This window comes from Eulemur rufifrons, chromosome 1 (assembly GCF_041146395.1).
Source record: "Eulemur rufifrons isolate Redbay chromosome 1, OSU_ERuf_1, whole genome shotgun sequence".
Classification (NCBI taxonomy): domain Eukaryota; kingdom Metazoa; phylum Chordata; class Mammalia; order Primates; family Lemuridae; genus Eulemur; species Eulemur rufifrons.
In genome coordinates this window covers 40,279,250-40,298,420 of record NC_090983.1, presented here as the reverse complement: position 1 = coordinate 40,298,420, position 19,171 = coordinate 40,279,250, and the positions used below count along the sequence as shown (strand labels likewise).

The 19,171-nt window shown below is 36.4% G+C and overlaps 1 pseudogene; it reads left to right on the top strand.

The window, feature by feature from the left end:
- Window positions 1-17,329: 17,329 nt before the first annotated feature.
- Window positions 17,330-18,833, top strand: LOC138384059 (serine/threonine-protein kinase Chk1-like; annotated as a pseudogene).
- The last annotated feature ends 338 nt before the right edge of the window (window positions 18,834-19,171 follow it).

Below are 19,171 nucleotides of genomic sequence, written 5' to 3'. Positions count from 1 at the left end.
TTTGTGTCTTTTTCCTCAAATGGCGCAAATGTCTCTTAAAGAAAAGTAGAACAGCAATTTGCATTGGGGTTTTAGAGGACAGGATATAGGGCTTCCACAATCCTCATCAAATCAAACTGGTAAAAATCTACTGGGAGGTCAGAAAAGAAACCAATCAGAATGTACAGAGGGTATTTTTACAGAGAAAGTAGACATAGTAATAACCGAAAGTGTTTGGTTGGCCAAAGATGGATTAACCAGAAATCTCTTCAGAAGGCACGGAAGGAGTCCGGCCTCTACTCAGCGGATGCACTGGCCTTGCACAAGGCAGGTGCTACAGGAACGACAGTGGAGAGGGAGGACGAGTGCAGTGGCACCGAGTTCCAGTGCTGGTTCTGTCCAGGACTGGTCATGTGAACTAAAACAACCCATTTAAGTTAGTTTAGTTTAAATACACCAATAATACATGTGACTTATGGGCTGCCTTCAATGAATGCTTTATAAATGTATTGCTTTTCCTCCCACATGGATTTGTCATTATGTGTTTTTGGATTTGTGGATTTGGCCACTGTTATGTAACGAGAATGGTTACATGACTGGATACTTTCCCGACAGCCCTTGTATGTTCATAAACTTTATGTGATATATATTCTACAAAAGAAAACAAACATCAAGAACCTTCAACATAGAAATGTATAAAGAAGAAAAGTGAAAGTCCCTAATACTATAACCACCTAAAGGAGACATACCAAGCTGTCTTTGTAGGATTTCCATATTGCACATCTCCAGGAGATGCCACTCAATCGGTTATCACAGTAGACTATGCACAGTGGCTCCTTGAATTGTGCAGAAAACAGCCTGCCAAATGTGGTAGCTCTGATTCTGAACTTGGACTTTTTTTTTCCACTAATATGACATAACTATACATTAAGTTATGCATAATTTTCTACAGCTGGCATACATTTCAGTTTCTGTAGAAGTCGGCACATATATATCTCAATTGGCATATATTTGGCTCCTGTACAAATCAGTACATGTGCATCTACCTCATTTTTAACAACTTCAGAGCATTCCATTTTATGATGGCACATAATTTAATCCCTTATTTATGGATTTCTGGATTAGATCTAAATTTTTGCTATAATAATATGGTTCCAACAGTGAACAGCTGTATGTTGCAATGTTTCCCTCTTTTATGCTGGCAGATTTCCATTAGAAAATTGGGCCCATAAATTGTGTAATTAAAATGCATTCATGGACAAAATATAAATGACTTTCTGAATATCTTTGTAAAATGTTTGATAGTCACAATCACTCCCAGTCCTTAACATACTTATTTTTAAAAATAAGTAAATACTTGCCATGTACCAAGATTTATGTTAAGTTCTTTAAATAGATCAGTCCATTTTAATTGGTTCTTTTTTTCTTTTTTCAAAACAACCAGCCCAAAAGTGTCAACACAATACTGAAAAACAAAAGGTTGTCTTGATGAGGGAGAAACTCATTCAGGTATGCATGTGTGCATAGCATATTCTGATTTTAGTTCTTCTTGGTGGGGTACAACATCTAATAGAGAAGAAAACAGAAGCAATAATGTTAAAAAGTAACCAAATCAGACAAATAAAGAAATGAAAACATGTAAGTCTTGCACCTATACAAATAGTCTCAAAGATAGGCCTGCCCGGAAAGAGAGCTCACTCTAAATAAGACTATGGAGCTGGTGAAAGAGACCTTCTCTGACTTTCCTCTTCCTCTTAGTGCGTCTCCTCTATCATGAGGCATCGCTTCCCATCCAGCCCAGGATGTTTTCTCTCTTGCTGCTACTTGGCTCTCAGAGCCCTCTGCTACTTTCCTACCCATATTTGTTCTTTTAGACAGTGTTGGGGTCTGGGCCTCAACATACAGGATGTTACAACAGGAATAGACTTCTAGTCCAATTTTTCATATTGTAGAGAACAAACTGAACCAAGGGAGGTTAAGTGACCTATCCCAGGTCACACAGAGAAAATTTTAAAACTATTTAAAATACTCTATCATCCATTCCAGATTTTTTTTTCTCACCCTTCTGCTGAAATCACGTCTCAATTTCTCACAGAGAAAGTGGAACAATTGATACCTGGGTCTTAATTACTGATAAGTTTACAATTGCTGATTTGTAGGCTGGTAGCATAAGGCTTTGCTTCTCTCTAGGGCATTTGAATTTTAACTGGGGAAAAAGGCTTTAACCTGGACATTTTCCAGTAGCGGAATTGGAATTTAGATGTTGGGAACAAATAAGAAGGAAGACAATTGGGGACAGAGACCATCAAATCCTGTCTTTTCCTTCATCAGGCCAGCCATTCTCAAACATATCATTTTTGTTAGACCCAAGTTTCTAATTTGTTTCTAGTATTTTAGTAGATGAATATAGCAGTCATGATGAAAAAAAAAGAGAGAGAAATCCTGCTGATTTTCTTCTCCTGGTCCTGTTTAACATTTTGTTTGTATTCTGATCAAACCCCAGGTGTTTGATGGGCCACACAGCCTTCACGTGGTCCTCTGGTGACAAACTATAAGATAATTTATTCGGCTTTGTGGCTTAATCAGAGTGTGTAAAGGGTGAATGTGAGGAAATTTTCATCCATTTTTAAATTGACTTGATCCAAGTCTTCATAGAACCCCAGTGAGGGCCACAACCCTCTGAGCAGGTTGCTTCAAATCTAACTTCTCAAACCCACTTGACACAGATAAGACCCATCACAGACATGACTTGGAATATGTGATGCACACTCACCATTTCTCCTGAAGGTTTTGGTACCTCTCAGTACAGTGGTTCTACCCACCCTCTGACCCCCAAAGTATTCACTGAAACCAATGCTTGTGCTGAAGGTTTCAACAGAAAAACAGAAGACTCATATTTAATGCCACTCCATTGCTGATTCCCTTTTCTTTCCATTTCCACCTTTTCTTCTTCCCCTTTTCTTTCTAAGTTCCCCATATTTATTATTACCTTGTTTCCTTCTCTTTTCTTCCCCTAAAGCACAAAACAGGGTACTTTGAAAGACCATTGGAGATTGTGGGGGTGAAAGGGGGTTAATGGGACAGAAACCATGTGGTGATGAGTCCAGACCTTAGTTGGTGAAAAGGAAACCAAAAATGTAGAACTGTTGTAGATACTTAAATGATTGGCAACATTTTGAAGGGAAGGCAAAGGAGAATTTATTTAAAAGTAAACAAGTCTTAAAGCTCCTACTATATCAAGATTTTCTACTAGGGTTTTAAAAAATTATCCATATTTATATAATTAAATAATTTAAATACATAATTATTTTTAAATGTAATTAATGTGTTTAAGGAAAATTATGAAAGAAGAGAAAAATTTATACCTTAGCCTATCAGCCAAGCCATGTTGTTAAGCTTTTGGGAATTACTTTGCCAGTACTTTTTCTTTTGCATAAATTTTTTCTTAATGATCTATAATATATGTTCATTTAATTGAAAATGTTATAAATAAGGAAAAATGGAAAGCTGTCTCTTAGCTTTTTATTTAAAATGTGGAATTCCATGCTGTTTTCTTAGAAATACTGAAAGTTAAAAGCCAAATTGAGAATAAGAGATAAAGCAAAAGGTATATACTTACTCAGGTAATAATTTTAAATTTGCATGAAAGGACTAGAAGTTCAGAACTTGACATATGGGCAAAACCCAGTTATTTCTGAATACAGACAATGTGAAATTTTGAGAATAAAAGACCTAATATATTTGACAGAAAGAATGAGCTAGATTTATCTAAACCCTAACCCTCTTTAGAAGCTGTATTTAAAATTCTTGCCAGTTGCTAGATGAAAATGGCATTGTTCCACTCCATTCTATTTTTTTCTTCTATAATTTCTATTAAATGGACTTTCAGTCTTCTGAATTTAGTTTCTACTCTATCAACCCTTCTTTTATACTTTTTCTCTCTTTATTCTTTTCTGTTCCAAGTTCCTGAGCCAAATTTTCTACTTCACTCATTTGTTCTTTTGCTAAGTCCATCAAGCTCTTCAGGCCATCTATTGAGTTTTTGTCATTTTAATCAGTTAATTTCTCAGTTTTAGGATCTCTGATTCATTTTTTTAAATTCTTCTTCATGCTTTTGGCATTCTCCATCATTATTCAAGGATATAATACTTCGAAGTGAAATCTTGTTCCAAGTGTTCAAAAATGAATTTTCTTCTATTTGGGGTTGTGACTTTTTTATAACATGGGGATGACTTCTCAAATATTTGGTGATTCTTAACGGTGAGCTTATCTTTGTAATTAATAGTCCCTGCTAAATTTTCTGGTGCTTCTGTTTGTTCTGTCCATTTAGATGAGTGAGAGGAGCAAATGCTAGGTTTGCACTCAGTTCAGAAGAGAGATGGTAAGATGTGCCTCTCTAATTGTACATTTGGGCATGGCTACACTTTGTTCATCCAGAAAACAGCCAAATGCCTATGGTTAAATCTTGTCTTCTCCAGGTACTATGTCCACCTGGAGATGAACACTCCTATTCCACGGCCAGTCCTAGAGCATCCTTGGTTTTGTTGTTGCTGTCACCTTTTGATAATAGTTTCCTAAAGGCTCTTGCATATGTTCTAGGCTGCCATTTTCCTCTTTGATCAAAGCCTATTTTCAGTCACTAATAAATTCCTTCCAGTTTTTTGTTCACCAAGATTTCCCCTTTGGTTTTCAAGTATGACTATGTAAGTGCCTTATTGTTAAGAGTGCTCAGTCTATCAATAGACTTTGTATTATAACTTAAATGTTTATAGAACATTCTCCAGGATATATCATATGTGAGGTCCCCTAAAATATCTTAAGAAATTTAGGAAGATTAAAATCATATGAAGTATATTTTCTGACCACAATGGTATGAAATGGTCCCAGCTATGTGGAAGGCTGAGGCAGGAGGATCGCTTGAGCCCAGGAGTTGAAGGTTGCAGTGAGCTAGGCTGACGCCACAGCACTCTAGCCCAGGCAACAGAGTGAGACTCTGTCTCAACAACAAGAACAGCAACAATGACAACAAATATCTTGAGACAAATGAAAGTGGAAATATAGCATACCAAAACTTAGGAGATGCAGCAAAGCAGTTTTAAGAAAGATGTTTATAGCAATAAATGCCTACATCAAAAAAAAAAAAAGAAATCTCAAATAAACAACCTAATGTTATATCTCAAGGAACTAGAAAAGGAAGAACAAACTAAACCCATAATTAGTAGAAGGAAGGAAATAATGAAAATAAGAGCAGAAATTAATGAAATAGAGGCTAGAAAAAAAACAGTAGAAAAGATCAACAAAACTAAGTGTTGTTTTTTTGAAAAGATACACAATTGACAAACCATTAGCTAGACTAAGAAAAAAAGAGAAATGACTCAAGTAAATAAAATCATAAATGAAAGAGGAGACCTTACAATGAATACCACAGAAATACAAAGAATCGTAAGAGACTTTTATGAACAATCATACACTAACAAATTGGATAACCCAGCAGAAGTAGATAAATTCCTGGATATATACAATCTCCCAAGACTGAATCATGAGGAAATACAAAATCTAAACAGATCAATAACAAGGAAGGAGATTGAGTCAGGAATAAAAAATCTCCCTTCAAGGAAGGGCCCAGGATCTGATGGCTTCATTGCTGAATTCTACCAAACATTTAAAGAACTAATGCCAATCCTTCTCAAGTTCTTCCAAAAAATTAAAGAAGAGGGAATACTTTGAAATTCTTTTTATGAGGTCACAATTACACTGATACCAAAGCCAGATAAGGACACTACAAGAAAAAAAAAATTACAGGCCAATATCTCTGATGAAAAAATCATCAACAAAATACCAGCAAATTAAATTTAACAGCATATTAAAAAGATCATTCACCATGGTCAAGTGGGATTTATCCCTGGGATGCAAGGATGTTTCAACATACACAGATCAATTAATGTAACACACCACATTAACAGAATAAAGGACAAAAACCATATGATCAACTCAATTGATGCAGAAAAAGCCTTTGACAAAATGCAGCATCCTTTCAGATAAACAAACCAAAAAAACTCTACAAATTAGGCATTGAAGGAATATACTTCAACACAATAAAGGCTTTATATGACAGGCCCACAGCTAGTGTCACATTCAGTGATGAAAAGTTGAAAGCCTTTCCTCTAAGATCAAGAAAAAGACAAGGATACCTATTTTCTCACCACTTCTGTTCAACATAGTACTAGAAGTCCTAACACGAGCAATTAGGCAAGAGAAAGAAATAAAACCCATTCAGTTTGGAAAAGAAGAAATTACATTGTCTCTGTTTGCATATGACATGATCTTTGTGAAATAATAAGAGATATATGTATTGGTCTCTGCCCCCAACTCTGGCACAGAGCTCTTAAAACTCTTATAATTTCCTGAATGATAGGGTAGCTAAGAGAATCTTTTGTTCTAATATTTGGTCCTTGATACCACATGTTGAGCTATAGGAAAAACTAAAATATTTTTCCTGCTCTCTATTCTCACAAATGACTAAAAATAAACTGCTGTCACTCCCTTAAAAGAGGAGGAAATACTGCCTTTTGCAACCACATTGGATAAACCTTGAGGACATTATGTTAAGTGAAATAAGCCAGGCACAGAAACACAAATACCACACGATTTCACTTATTCTAGGAGAGTCAAACTCAGAGAAGCAAAAAGTGAAATGGTAGGTACCAAGGGCCTGGGGGTTGGGAAAGGACTGGGGAAATGTTGGTCAAAGGATACAAATTTTCAGTTATGAGAAACAAGTTCAAGAGATTTATTGTACATTGTGGTATCTATATTTAGTAAATTGTATACTTGAAAATTGTCAAGAGAGTATATTTTAAGTGTTCTCCTCACAGATAAATATGTGGGGTAATGCACGTGTTAGTAAGCTTGATTTAGCCATTCCACAATGTACACATATTTCAACACATCATGTTGTATACCATAAATATATACAATTTTTTTGTCAATTAAAAAAAGTTGTAACATTTGGAATTAGTGAGAGTGTAAAAAATGAAATCCATGAGCTAAAAACAGAAGATAACTGTAAATAGAAGTAGTAGTTGAACTTATAGTGGGTCTCATTCTTTGAGAACAAAAACTACTGTTATTAAATATTAAAGATGAGCTCTGCTAGAGTTGCTGTTACTCCTAGGACCAGGGAAGCAATATTGTATTAAATGATGCTTTCGGGGATATAGCTATAAAATAAACTATACAAATTGGGAAAGAATTAACATAGAACTGGTTGGTTGAAATTTATCAATTATTGGTATCTTATCAAGTGCTCTTAAAAATGTATTTAGAACATAGGAGAACATAGGTACCTTTTAGTTTGTTACTTAATATCATAAAGTTATTATAACCATCACACTTTATGTTTTATAACTATCTACAGAGAAGCCAGTGATAAAACCTTTAATTCATATTTTTAGAAAACTCTTAAATTGATAATGATTAAATGGCATAGTAAACTAGGATGGATTCTAAAATAAGAAGTTTATTTCTTTTTTCTAGGTCACCAATGGTTAAGTCTCTTCAGAGTTAATTCAGGAAAGTTAACTTTAAATGAATATGTTTTAACTTCTGTTGAGCTAAATAAGATATATTAATCTATTTGTCTAAGGGATACATTTGACTATTTATTATTCTATCTTGTTAAATATTGAAGTTGCTTATAGTTGTTTATAAATGATTATGAACAGTGATAAGCATCAACGTGTATAAATACTTTATACAGAGTATTTATTTAGGATATATTCCCAGAAGTAAAACTACTAATAGAAAACTCTTCTGAGCTACAGGATAATTTAAATTTTTCCAGGAACTTTCAGGATTTAAAATTTCAATAGGATCTTCATGGAGGACAGCTTATTTGTCACTACTTTGATAATCAAAAATATCTTAAATGTTTTTATGTTTAATATTTGGATTACTAAAAAATGGTTTGTTATCCATTTCAGCATGAATAAATTTAGGGCGACTAAAACTGTGGTAGGCTTTTGTCCCCAGTAACTTGTCTCAGTGACAGTTTCCCCTCCCACCCACCACGCTGGATGCACCGCATGCAGTCAGTCAGACCCGAGTTCCGGTCTCTGCCAGCGTTTCTTTGTTCTTGCTACTCAAGGTGTGGTACGTGGACAAGCAAAATCAGTGTCGTGTGAGAGCTTGCTATAAATTTAGAATCTCAGCATTCATCCTATACCTACTAAATGAGAATTTGCATTTTAAAATATCCCCAGGTGATTTATATGCATATTAAACTTTGAGAAGCGCCGCTTTGCGTAACTTTCAGCAGGTCACAGAGTCTCTCTCCTCCTTGGTTTCTCTTCAGTCAAATTATGAGCTTGGCCTAGATAACATGGGGGAATCGTAAAACTGGAAGGAGCCCATAATAAAGATTACTGGTTTAGAGGATAGATTCTGAAACCAGTTCATCTGGGTTTAGGTCCCAACTCTGCCACTTCCTATGTGACCTTGGGCAGATTATATAGACTCTCTGTGCCCCAATTTCCTCATTTGAAAAATAGGGATTATAATAATATCTACTTTGTGAAGATGTTATGATAATTAGATTAAATATATGTGACGTATTTAGATTTGTGCTTGGTACAGAATAAACGCTGTACAAGTATTAACTCATTATGATTTAAGATTCTTGATTAAATAGCATTCTAGAACACATGAAGATGCCAATGTACTGACTTGAAAGATACTATTTAGAGCATTCTAATATTAGTGTGAGTTTGAAGAATTGGGGAAAGTCCCATGGAGAAAGTAGGCATTTAGAACAGTTTTATGCAATAACTAAATTTGGGAATGATTAGAGACAGAAACATAAGGGCATTCTGGGTGAAATAGACCGAGAGGCAGGCATACGTAAATATATGCCTGTCTACTATGTGCCAGGAATTTTGGGGAAGACATAGAGTAACTAGAGCTCGAAGGCTTATTAGGCAGTTGAAGGGCTAAGATTGGATCCTCTTAATTCCAGACTAAAATATTTTATCTATAACTGTGAGAAATAAGGAGTGATTTTGTTTTGTTTTGCTTTTTCTGGCAAATAGAATAAAGTAATACAGAAAAGCGTTAGCAAATAGAATGGCTTAGTAGAAGAGAAAGCAAAAGGAGTAAGAACCAAGATTTGGTGATTAGGTCTTGAAGAACACGTAGTGGAAGAAGCAATTACGGCTCCAGGATTTTAAATCTGAAGGACCAGGAATGTGGTAGTGCTTTTGGCACAAATGAGAATATGGGAAAAGCTGCTTTCAGGAAAAGATGTTTGATTTTGGAAGTATTGAACATAGTACATCCAATAAATTTGTCAGATGTAGCAGAAAGTGCTGCCTTCAAATCAGGGCCAAGCATATTTTTACTTTTTTTGTGTTACTGAGCATATTACTAGCATCAAACATATAAAATTATCATACTATGTCCTCCATAATCAATAAGCTAGGCAACCAGCTTCACTTGGTCCTAATAATGTCAATTTAGTGCAGAAAATGGTTAAGGATCTATAAAAATTTGAGCCTCAAATTTATGATGAGCAGTTGGGAAAATACAAAACAAAGGAAAACCTTAAAATTCTGGAATGAATCTTTGTTTCCTTTATATATTTCAAATTCTCAGAATCTGTCTCCTAAGTATTTTTTAAATGAAGTTAAATTAAATGATTTGCAATCTTGGTTTTTCGTGAACCAAAAAAAGAACTTGAAAGAGAATGTGTTCCATTATTTCATTATTCTTGTCCCTGGGTAACATTTACACTCAGCCTGAAAGAAATTAAGAACAAATTGAAATATGTAGCTTTCAGACCTTTCTAAAGTAAGCCTAGATCTAGAAGACAAAGATCTTTATCTTTTTGTCCAGGAAATAGCTTAGCACAATTCACTGTCCCTGAGACTACTAGACATCATAAATAATATTTACCAGAGTCCCTAATGCCTTTAAAGGAAACAGCAGAAAAACTGATTGGGATATGGCATGTGTGTTATCATAATACAGATCATTGGGTGAAAAGTGCATTTGTGAGCAAATCTAGTACTGCCTAGCAACCGTTTCTAGGCAGAGAGTGGCTAGGAGCCAGCTATTGTTGCCTTTCAGGAGCCATTAGCTTATTTCTACACTTTACATCTGTTTTGGATTATTTGGATTCCAGTTGTAAGGTATGTTTTTCTTAGCAATTCTTAATACAATACTAAATATTTTGATTTTTATTGATTGACACAATAAGCCTAATATTACTTTTTACCCATCTCTGAGTGTAACAAATATATCGATGTTTACGAAGGGATATAATGTCTGAAGTCACCATTCATGTACATTCCTTTTAGGCCCAAATCCTGCCACATTCTTAAGTGGTCTAGGACTATAACCAGATTTATACCCACTTCTGAGAGTATAAGATGTGGTATTAAATATACTTCATAACTTTTAACTCATCTTCTGAAAAATCTATCCCTGGCCTCTTTGGTTTAGTTACTACCTCTACTTCCACTACTGATCATGATTTATTTTCTTGCCCCTGGCCCTGCAGCAGGGTAGAGCTAAGCTAACAGCAGTGAAGCAGGAGTTTCTAGAGTATCTAAGGGCCATGCCAGAACTTGAAGAGGAACAGATAGGCCATATTAGTGGAGAAGCAGTCTCTCTGGGGAGAGGAGAGCTCAGATAAATTGGAGGAATGCAGTATATACTATATATACTTTATACTATACATATATATACACATTAGTTACCATAGCCCTACACTGGTTGAGTACTTCCTGATACTCGTGAGCAGTTCGGTCCCTCCCATTCTGTTCGAGCTTCTTGTTCCCAGAGTCCCCAGATACTTGCCAAAGTGTGCAGCTGCATTCAGCCAGCCATCTACTCATCCTTTTATCCCCACAACTGCTGGGCAGTCTCACCCCATCTCCCTGTTCATCTTCTTACTGCTGTCCAGTCTCTTAACTCATTCACCTGGATCCTCTGAAAATCCCATCCTCTGCAAACCCACTTCCTCTGTACCCTCAACCTTCTTACAGAATATTCTAGCACATCATTATTTTCAGTGAAACCCCAAGAACCTCACTTCATTTTCAGTACCCTCAAACAAGCTTACTCTTTGTCCATACCTCGTAAGCCAGAGCCAGGAGTTAAGTTGTCACCCTCCTTAGCTCCCTGTGCCACTTCCAGACCTGCTTTTATTAACATGAGAAGCCTCTCTTCACTTGGGAGACAATATAGCATGTAAGAGCATAGGATTTGGATGTGGACCCATATTTTGGGATATTGGATAGATCCCCAAACCTTTCTGAATCTCAATTTCCACATCTGAAAAGAACGGATAGAATATCATACTGCAAGGTTGTTATGAGGATTAAATTTGTTCATTTTTTTTTTTACAAATCTTTATTGGTTACTATGTGCCAGTCATTTAAGTACTCAACAAAACAAATAATTCCTGTCCTCGTGAAGTTGCAGTCTCATGGGGGAATAAAGTCGTCTTTAAACAAGTAAATAGGTAATTACAAAATCTAATATGAAAAAAATCAAACAAAGGTTTAATTGGACATATAATTTAGATAGTGGACAAGGGGTTGGAAGGAAAAGTTTAGTTAGGAGGGGATACATAGAATTAGGCAAAGGAGCAAGGCATAGGAAGGGCATTGCAGACACATTCCAGAGACTGAAAGAAGGCCATTGTGAGAAGGCAGAGTGTGTCACAGAGTGCGGTTAGCGATGTAGGCCGGTGGCAGAATTTGTGGGACCCGAATATGAAGGCCATATTAAGGAGTTTTACTTTCATTTTAAATGCAACGAGAAGCAATGATTTTAAGCAAGAGTGTGACCTCATTTATGCATTTAGAACATCTCTTTGAGGACAGTTCTTGGAACACGATACTTACTTTGCAAATGAAGTCATATTTACATGGGCCTTGCTCTCCAATATTTATTGGGTGTAATGTACCTGGGTCACAGTTTTGTTCTCTACCCCAAATCTCGCCACTATTGATTAGCTCAGCCAGCACTCCTACTTTGGAGCTTCTGACATCTCCAGGGTGGTAAGAAATGAAGCTGGAAAGATAGTCAAGAGCCAACTTGTGAAGGGTTGCTTTAGGCTAAGGAGATTGAACTTTATCCTGTAGAAAAAGGACATCAACACTGAGCTTTATAATTCCCTAAATACGCTGTGGCACATGCTGTTTCCTATGCTTAAAATGCCCCTCTTTCCAGGATCATCTTCAAGTTCCTAGTCAGCCTGTAGAGTCTAGCTTGGCTCTCCTCTCTTCTAGGAAGCCCTCCTTGGCAATGGAAATAGTTAATCACGTTACGTATCGTGTATAGCCGTTGCTGTTCTCACACTGTATAATCACATACTTGTTTTTTTGTCTGCCCTACAAGTCTGAATTCCTTGAGAGCAAGAACTTGTATCCTTATTGTATCCTTAGTACCTGAGGAAAGAGGATTTCATCAATTTTTTTGAGTTCTCAAGACCCACTGAAAAATAAAGTACCCTCGGGCTGGGCACAGTGGATCACTCCTGTAATTCTAGCACTATGGGAGGCCGAGGCAGGATTGCTTGAAGCCAGGAGTTCAAGGCTACAGTGAGCTGTGATCATGCCACTGAACTCCAGCCTGGGAAACAGAGTGAGACCCTGTGTCAAAAATAAATAAAAAGATAAGGCCGGGCGTGGTGGCTCACGCCTGTAATCCTAGCACTCTGGGAGGCCGAGGCGGGTGGATCGCTCGAGGTCAGGAGTTCGAGACCAGCCTGAGCAAGAGTGAGACCCCGTCTCTACTAAAAATAGAAAGAAATTATCTGGCCAACTAAAACATATATATGCAAAAAATTAGCCGGGCATGGTGGTGCATGCCTGTAGTCCCAGTTACTCGGGAGGCTGAGGCAGTAGGATCGCTTAAGCCCAGGAGTTTGAGGTTGCTGTGAGCTAGGCTGACGCCACGGCACTCACTGTAGCCTGGGCAACAAAGTGAGGCTCTGTCTCAAAAATAAATAAATAAATAAAATAAAATAAATAAAAAGATAAAAACAAAAATAAAGTACCCTAATAAAAGATTGGCAAATTGGTTGTAAATGATTGGCAATTTCCCTATGTAATCATCTAAACCACATCACTTTGCTGGTTTATTCAGATATCTTTGCTCTAAAAATTGGCACTAAATTCTAAGAAAGCATTCTATTTTTATTCATGTTAATTCTTTGATTCAAATATCAAAATATGGGCCAGGGGTGGTAACTCATGCCTGTAATCCTAGCACTTTGGGAGGCCAAAGAGGTGGGAGGATCATTTGAGGCCTGGAGTTCAAGACCAGCCTGAGCAACATAATGAGACTCCATCTCTACAAAAAATATAAAAATTAACCAGGTGTGGTGGCGTGTACCTGTAGTCCCAGCTACTTGGGAGGCTGAGGCAGGAGAGTCACGTGAGCCCAAAAGTTGGAGGTTGCAGTGAGCTATGATCACGTCACTGCACTCTAGGCTGGGCAACAGAATGAGACCCTGTCTCAAAAATATACATATATGTATCAAAATATGTGAAAAGAATATACAGAAGTGTCATTCCTATCTGTGCCTTTCCACCCCTTTTCTCTCTAGATGGTGTAGAGTATCATTTTTGTTAGTTTATTTTTTGTCCTCTTAGCATTTTTTTATGTGAATATAAGCAAATATAAAAGTATTGTTTTCCCTCCTTTCTTATATAAAAGATAGCCTAGAGTATACACTGTCTTATTCTTTGCTTTTTATTTGGTAATATAAAAATTTATCCTAGAGATGTTTCCAAGTCAGTAGTAGATAGAAATCTTCCTTATTCTTTTTCGCAGAAGTAGTTTTCTATTGTATGGATATACCATAATTTATTCAACCAGTTCTGGATACTTGTATTCTAATTTTTTTCTTTATGAACAATGATGCAAATGATAACCTTGCACAATTTTCATCTCATAATAGCACAGATACTATCTATCTATTTATCTAATATACAGTCATGTGCTGCATAGCAATGTTTTGGTCATTGATGGACTGCGTGTATCACGGTGGTCCCATAGGATAATAATATCATATTTTTGCTGTAGCTTTTCTATGTTTATGTATGTTTAGATGCACAAATACTTACCATTGTGTTATAGTTGCCTACGGTATTCAAAACAGTATCATGCTATACAGGTTTGTAGCCTACGAGCAATGGGCTATACCATAAAGCTTAGGTATATTGTAGGTTTATGTATGTATACTCTGTGATGTTTGCACAGTGACTAATCAGCTAACAATGCATTTCTCAGAATGTATCCCTGTTATTAAACGATGCATGACCATATATATATATATATATATATACTTGACCATATATATGTATATGCATGTATATAAATATAAAAATAAGAGATTCCTAGAAATGAATCGAGGGCAAATGCATCTGAAATTTTGGAATATATTTCTAGAAACCCTTTCTTGATGGTTATTTCATTTTCTACTCCTACCAGCAATGTTTTAAAGTGTCTGTTTCCTCATAGCATCTCCAACAGTGTGTTATAGGACTTTTGGATTTTGCCAATCTGACACTTGAGGAATTGTATCTCAATGTAATATTAATTTGCATTTTTATTGGTGAAATTTAGCATCATCTCATGCTTAGTGGCTATTTGTATTTCTTTTTCTATAAACTATTCATTCATACCCTTTGCTTACTTTTTTGTAAAGTTGGTCTTTTTCTTCTCTATTTCTAGAAGTTTTTACATGTATTGAGAATATGTACAAGCACTCAGTCTGTGCTATGAGTTGCATATGGCTTTCCTATTTTGTCACTTCTGTTTTGATTTTGCTAGTGACATATTTTTGACAGAAGTGTTTGGTTTATTTGTGTTTACTTTTAACTGTTAGTCTTTCTAGATTTTGAGTCATGGTTAGAAAGGTCTTCCCATAGTTATAATAAATATCACCTGTTTTGTTTTCTAATACTTCTGTGGTTTCATTTTTACATATTTAAATCTTTGATCCATTTGGGCCTATTTGCTTGTCCTGATATATAGCATGAGTATAGAACCAGTTTTCTTTTTTCCCAACTTGCTATTCAGTTTTCCAACATTATTTATTAAAAAGTCTTAACTATTTGATTAGGCATGCAATCTTTATTGCACACTACATCTCCATGTGTATTCAAGTCTATCTCTGGACTTTCTATTCTGTTTCATTCATCTGTCTTTTCATAAGCCAATGCTACACTTTTAATTATTGATGCATTATAGTATGTTTAAATATCTGGTAAGGGTAGTACCCTTATTGCTTTTCTTTATGAGAATTTTCCAGGCTATTCTTCTTTGTTTACTTTTTTTTCCCCCATGGGAACTTTAAAATTGATTTATCAGGTTTCAGGGGAAAAAAAAGCTTTATCTTTATTATGATTGTTCCTTAATAATTTATAAATGTAACACAACGCAACTGCTTTATGATGGTAAGTCTTCCCATCAAAGAACACAGTCTTTATATTTCTCCAAGTTAACTTTTATATCCTTTGTATTAGAAAGTTTCATTTTGGGGTTCTGCATATTTCTTACAAGTTCTGAGTGCTTTGTCTTTTGTTGCTATGGAAATGGGGTCTACTTGTCCATTATTTCTAAATCATTGTTTTCTAAGATCTGTGACAGTTTAAATAGCCTCAGAATTACCTACTCTCTAAAGATTCCTCTGTGAGACTGGATATGGTACTTTTTTGCGGTGTGGGAGGTATTTGCAACATACATAAATAACAAACTAGTTCGCAACCACTTCCTTAGGATTTTCCTCAATTCTAACACAAATTTTAGTATTATCTTACAAAGAATACTTTGATATTCTTAATTATGCTTATGTTTCTATAAGCTAATTTATCAATTTCTATAGTAATTGAGCCCTATAGAATTTTGAAATCTGGGATGAGTTTTGGTTGGCTTAATTTTCCTGGGAAATTATCCATTTCATCCTTCATATTTTCAAATTTATTTGCATAGAATTGTACAAAGTAGCTTCATAATTCTCCTTGCTTCTGTGATTATTTCCATCTTCTCATTTCTTGATTTTTTTGACCATTTGCTCTGTTTTGGATTAAAAAATAATGTGTCCTATTTTTAATGTTTCTGTCTGTTTCTCCTTGTATATTCTACAGTTTTTACTTCATTAAAGTTATTCCTATGTTACTTGGTGCACAGATATTCATAACTTATCTTCCTTGTGAATTCTTAGCGTTAAAAAAAGTCTTTTATAAATTGATTTGGGGTTTGATTTCTATATGCACTGGTATCAAGATCACTGCTCATGGTTTCTTTTACTTCATATTTGCTCATACTTCTATTTTTATCTTACTGAATTGCATTGTCTTAGGAGTGCCTCTCATATATAGCACAGGGCTCAGTTTTGTTTTATGATGTATTATATGACTTGTGTCATGCACACAAACCCCAAAGGTCACATCTTATGTTTCACTGGCCAAAACAAGTTACCTGGCCGAGTCTAGATTCCAGGGGTAGAAATAAACTCCATTCTTAGAGAGAAGTTACAAATACTCTGGCCATTTGGGTAGGGAATGGTGTCTACTCCAGGCTATGAGGTAGACTCCCTGCATCCCACCTGAGTGAAATGTGCAGTGGGCAGACATAACCACCACTTAGCCAAGGCTTACTTAAGAACTATACATGCACTGGAAGAGAAAGCCAGTATTTGAACCTGTGCTCTTCAGAGTACATTAATGGCCATTCAGTGCTAGCCACAGAAGCAGGGACAGCCAACACAGAGGACTGTAACTTTCCCTAGTCAAGGAAGGAGATATTTTCTGTCTTCCTTTCCCCCACTTTTGCCCCAATTACAGAAAAGCTAAAGAGAAGGTGAGGAGGTATCTGGGAGCCAGACCCTTGCTCTTCCTTCTCACTCTAAGGTAATAGAGCCATAGGTTTAGCCTAAATCAAAGAAGGGTAGAAGAACTAACAATCAGAATAATATATTTCTGATGGCTGAAAATGGCTGAATGGTTATAGAATCTGGTCAAGATGTCATTAAAGGAGCCTCTCCACAAGAAGAAAGAAGAATTTAATAGAGCGCAGAGTACAGACTGAAGAAAGGAAATAAGATACAGAGATGGTAGATGCAGAAGACGTAATTAATAGAATATAATTAACAAACAGATCAGAATACGAGGGGTCAAGGTCCTGAAAGGACTGGGGCCAACAGAGCCTGGGCTTGAACAGGAAGGAACAAGTTCTATCTTCTAAGATTGGAGGAAAGGTATTAAGAATGGGTATGGATTTTTGGATTCCTGTTGTGTCGGGCAAAGGACAGCCCACAGCGCTGCTCAGTGGCGTCATGGCAGTGCCTTTTGTGGAAGACTGGGACTTGGTGCAAACCCTGGGAGAAGGTGCCTATGGAGAAAAGGAGTAGTATCTGTTGAGAACATGGCAGAAACCATTTCCTTGGTTTCTACTTGGTGGAGAAAGTAATAAAGAGTTCAACTTGCTGTGAATAGAATAACTGAAAAAGCAGTTGCGGTGAAGATTGTAGATATGAAGCATGCCATAGACTGTCCAGAAAATATTAAAAAAGAGATCTGTATCAATAAAATGCTAAATCATGAGAATGTAGTGAAATTCTTTGGTCATAGGAGAGAAGGCACTATCCAGTATCTATTTCTGGGGTACTGTAGCGGGGGAGAACTCTTTGACAGAATAGAACCAGACATAGACATGCCTAAACAAGATGTTCAGAGGTTCTTCCATCAACTCATGGCAGGGGTGGTTTATCTGCATGGTATTGGAATAACTCACAGGGATATTAAACCAGAAAATCTTCTGTTGGATGAAAGGAATAATCTCAAAATCTCAGACTTTGGCTTGGCGACAGTGTTTTGACATAATAATTGAGAGCATTTGTTGAACAAGACGTGTGGTACTTTACCTTATGTTGCTCCAGAACTTCTGAAGAGAAAAGAATTTCATGCAGAACCAGTTGATGTTTGGTCCTGTGGAGTAGTACTTACTGCAATGTTGGCTGGAGAATTGCCGTGGGACCAGCCCAGTGATAGTTGTCAGGAATATTCTGATTGGAAAGAAAAAAAAAAACATACCTCAACCCTTGGAAAAAAATCGATTCTGCTCCTCTAGCTCTGCTGCATAAAATCCTAGTCGAGAATCCATCAATAAGAATTACCACCCCAGACATCAAAAAAGATAGATGGTACAACAAACCGCTCAAAAAAGGGGAAAAGAGGCCCCGAGTCACTTCAGGTGGTGTGTCAGAGTCTCCCAGTGGATTCTCTAAGCATATTCAATCCAATTTGGACTTCTCTCCAGTAAACAGTGCTTCTAGTGAAGAAAATGTGAAGTACTCCAGTTCCAAGCCAGAACCATGGACAGGTCTGTCCTTATGGGATACCAGTCCCTCATACATTGATAAACTGGTGCAAGGAATCAGTTTTTCCCAACTCACATGTCCTGATCATATGCTTCTGAATAGTCAGTTACTTGGCACCCCAGGATCCTCACAGAATCCCTGGAAACGCTTGGTCAAAAGAATGACACAATTATTTACCAAACTGGATGCAGACAAATCTTATTTATGCCTGAAAGAGACTTGTGAGAAGTTGGGCTATCAATGGAAGAGTTGTATGAATCAGGTTACCGTATCAACAACTGATAGGAGAAACAATAAACTCATTTTCAAAGTGAATTTGGTAGAAATGGATGAGAAGATATTGGTTGACTTCCGGCTTTCTAAGGGTGATGGATTGAAATTCAAGAGACACTTCCTGAAGATAAAAGGGAAGCTGAGTGATGTTGTGAGCAGCCAGAAGGTTTGGCTTCCTGGCACATGATGGATCCATTGGGGGATTGATTCTTGGTGAATATAGTGCTGCTATATTGACATTATTCTTCCTAGAGAAGATTATCTTATTCTGCAAACTGCAAACAATAGTTCCTGAAGAGTTCACTTCCCTCTTTATCCAAACATCTTCCAGTTCTTTTTGTATGTTCTGCATACAAATACCTATATCTTAATTGTAAGTAAAACTTTGGGAGGAGATGGATAGAATTTATTAGCTATTGCTTCATCTGTGTTTAGCGTCTAAATTTAAAACCCATCTGGTGGAATCCAAGTTTCAGGGTACTTTACCAGCTTTTATACCAACATATATCTCATTTTGTTTTATCC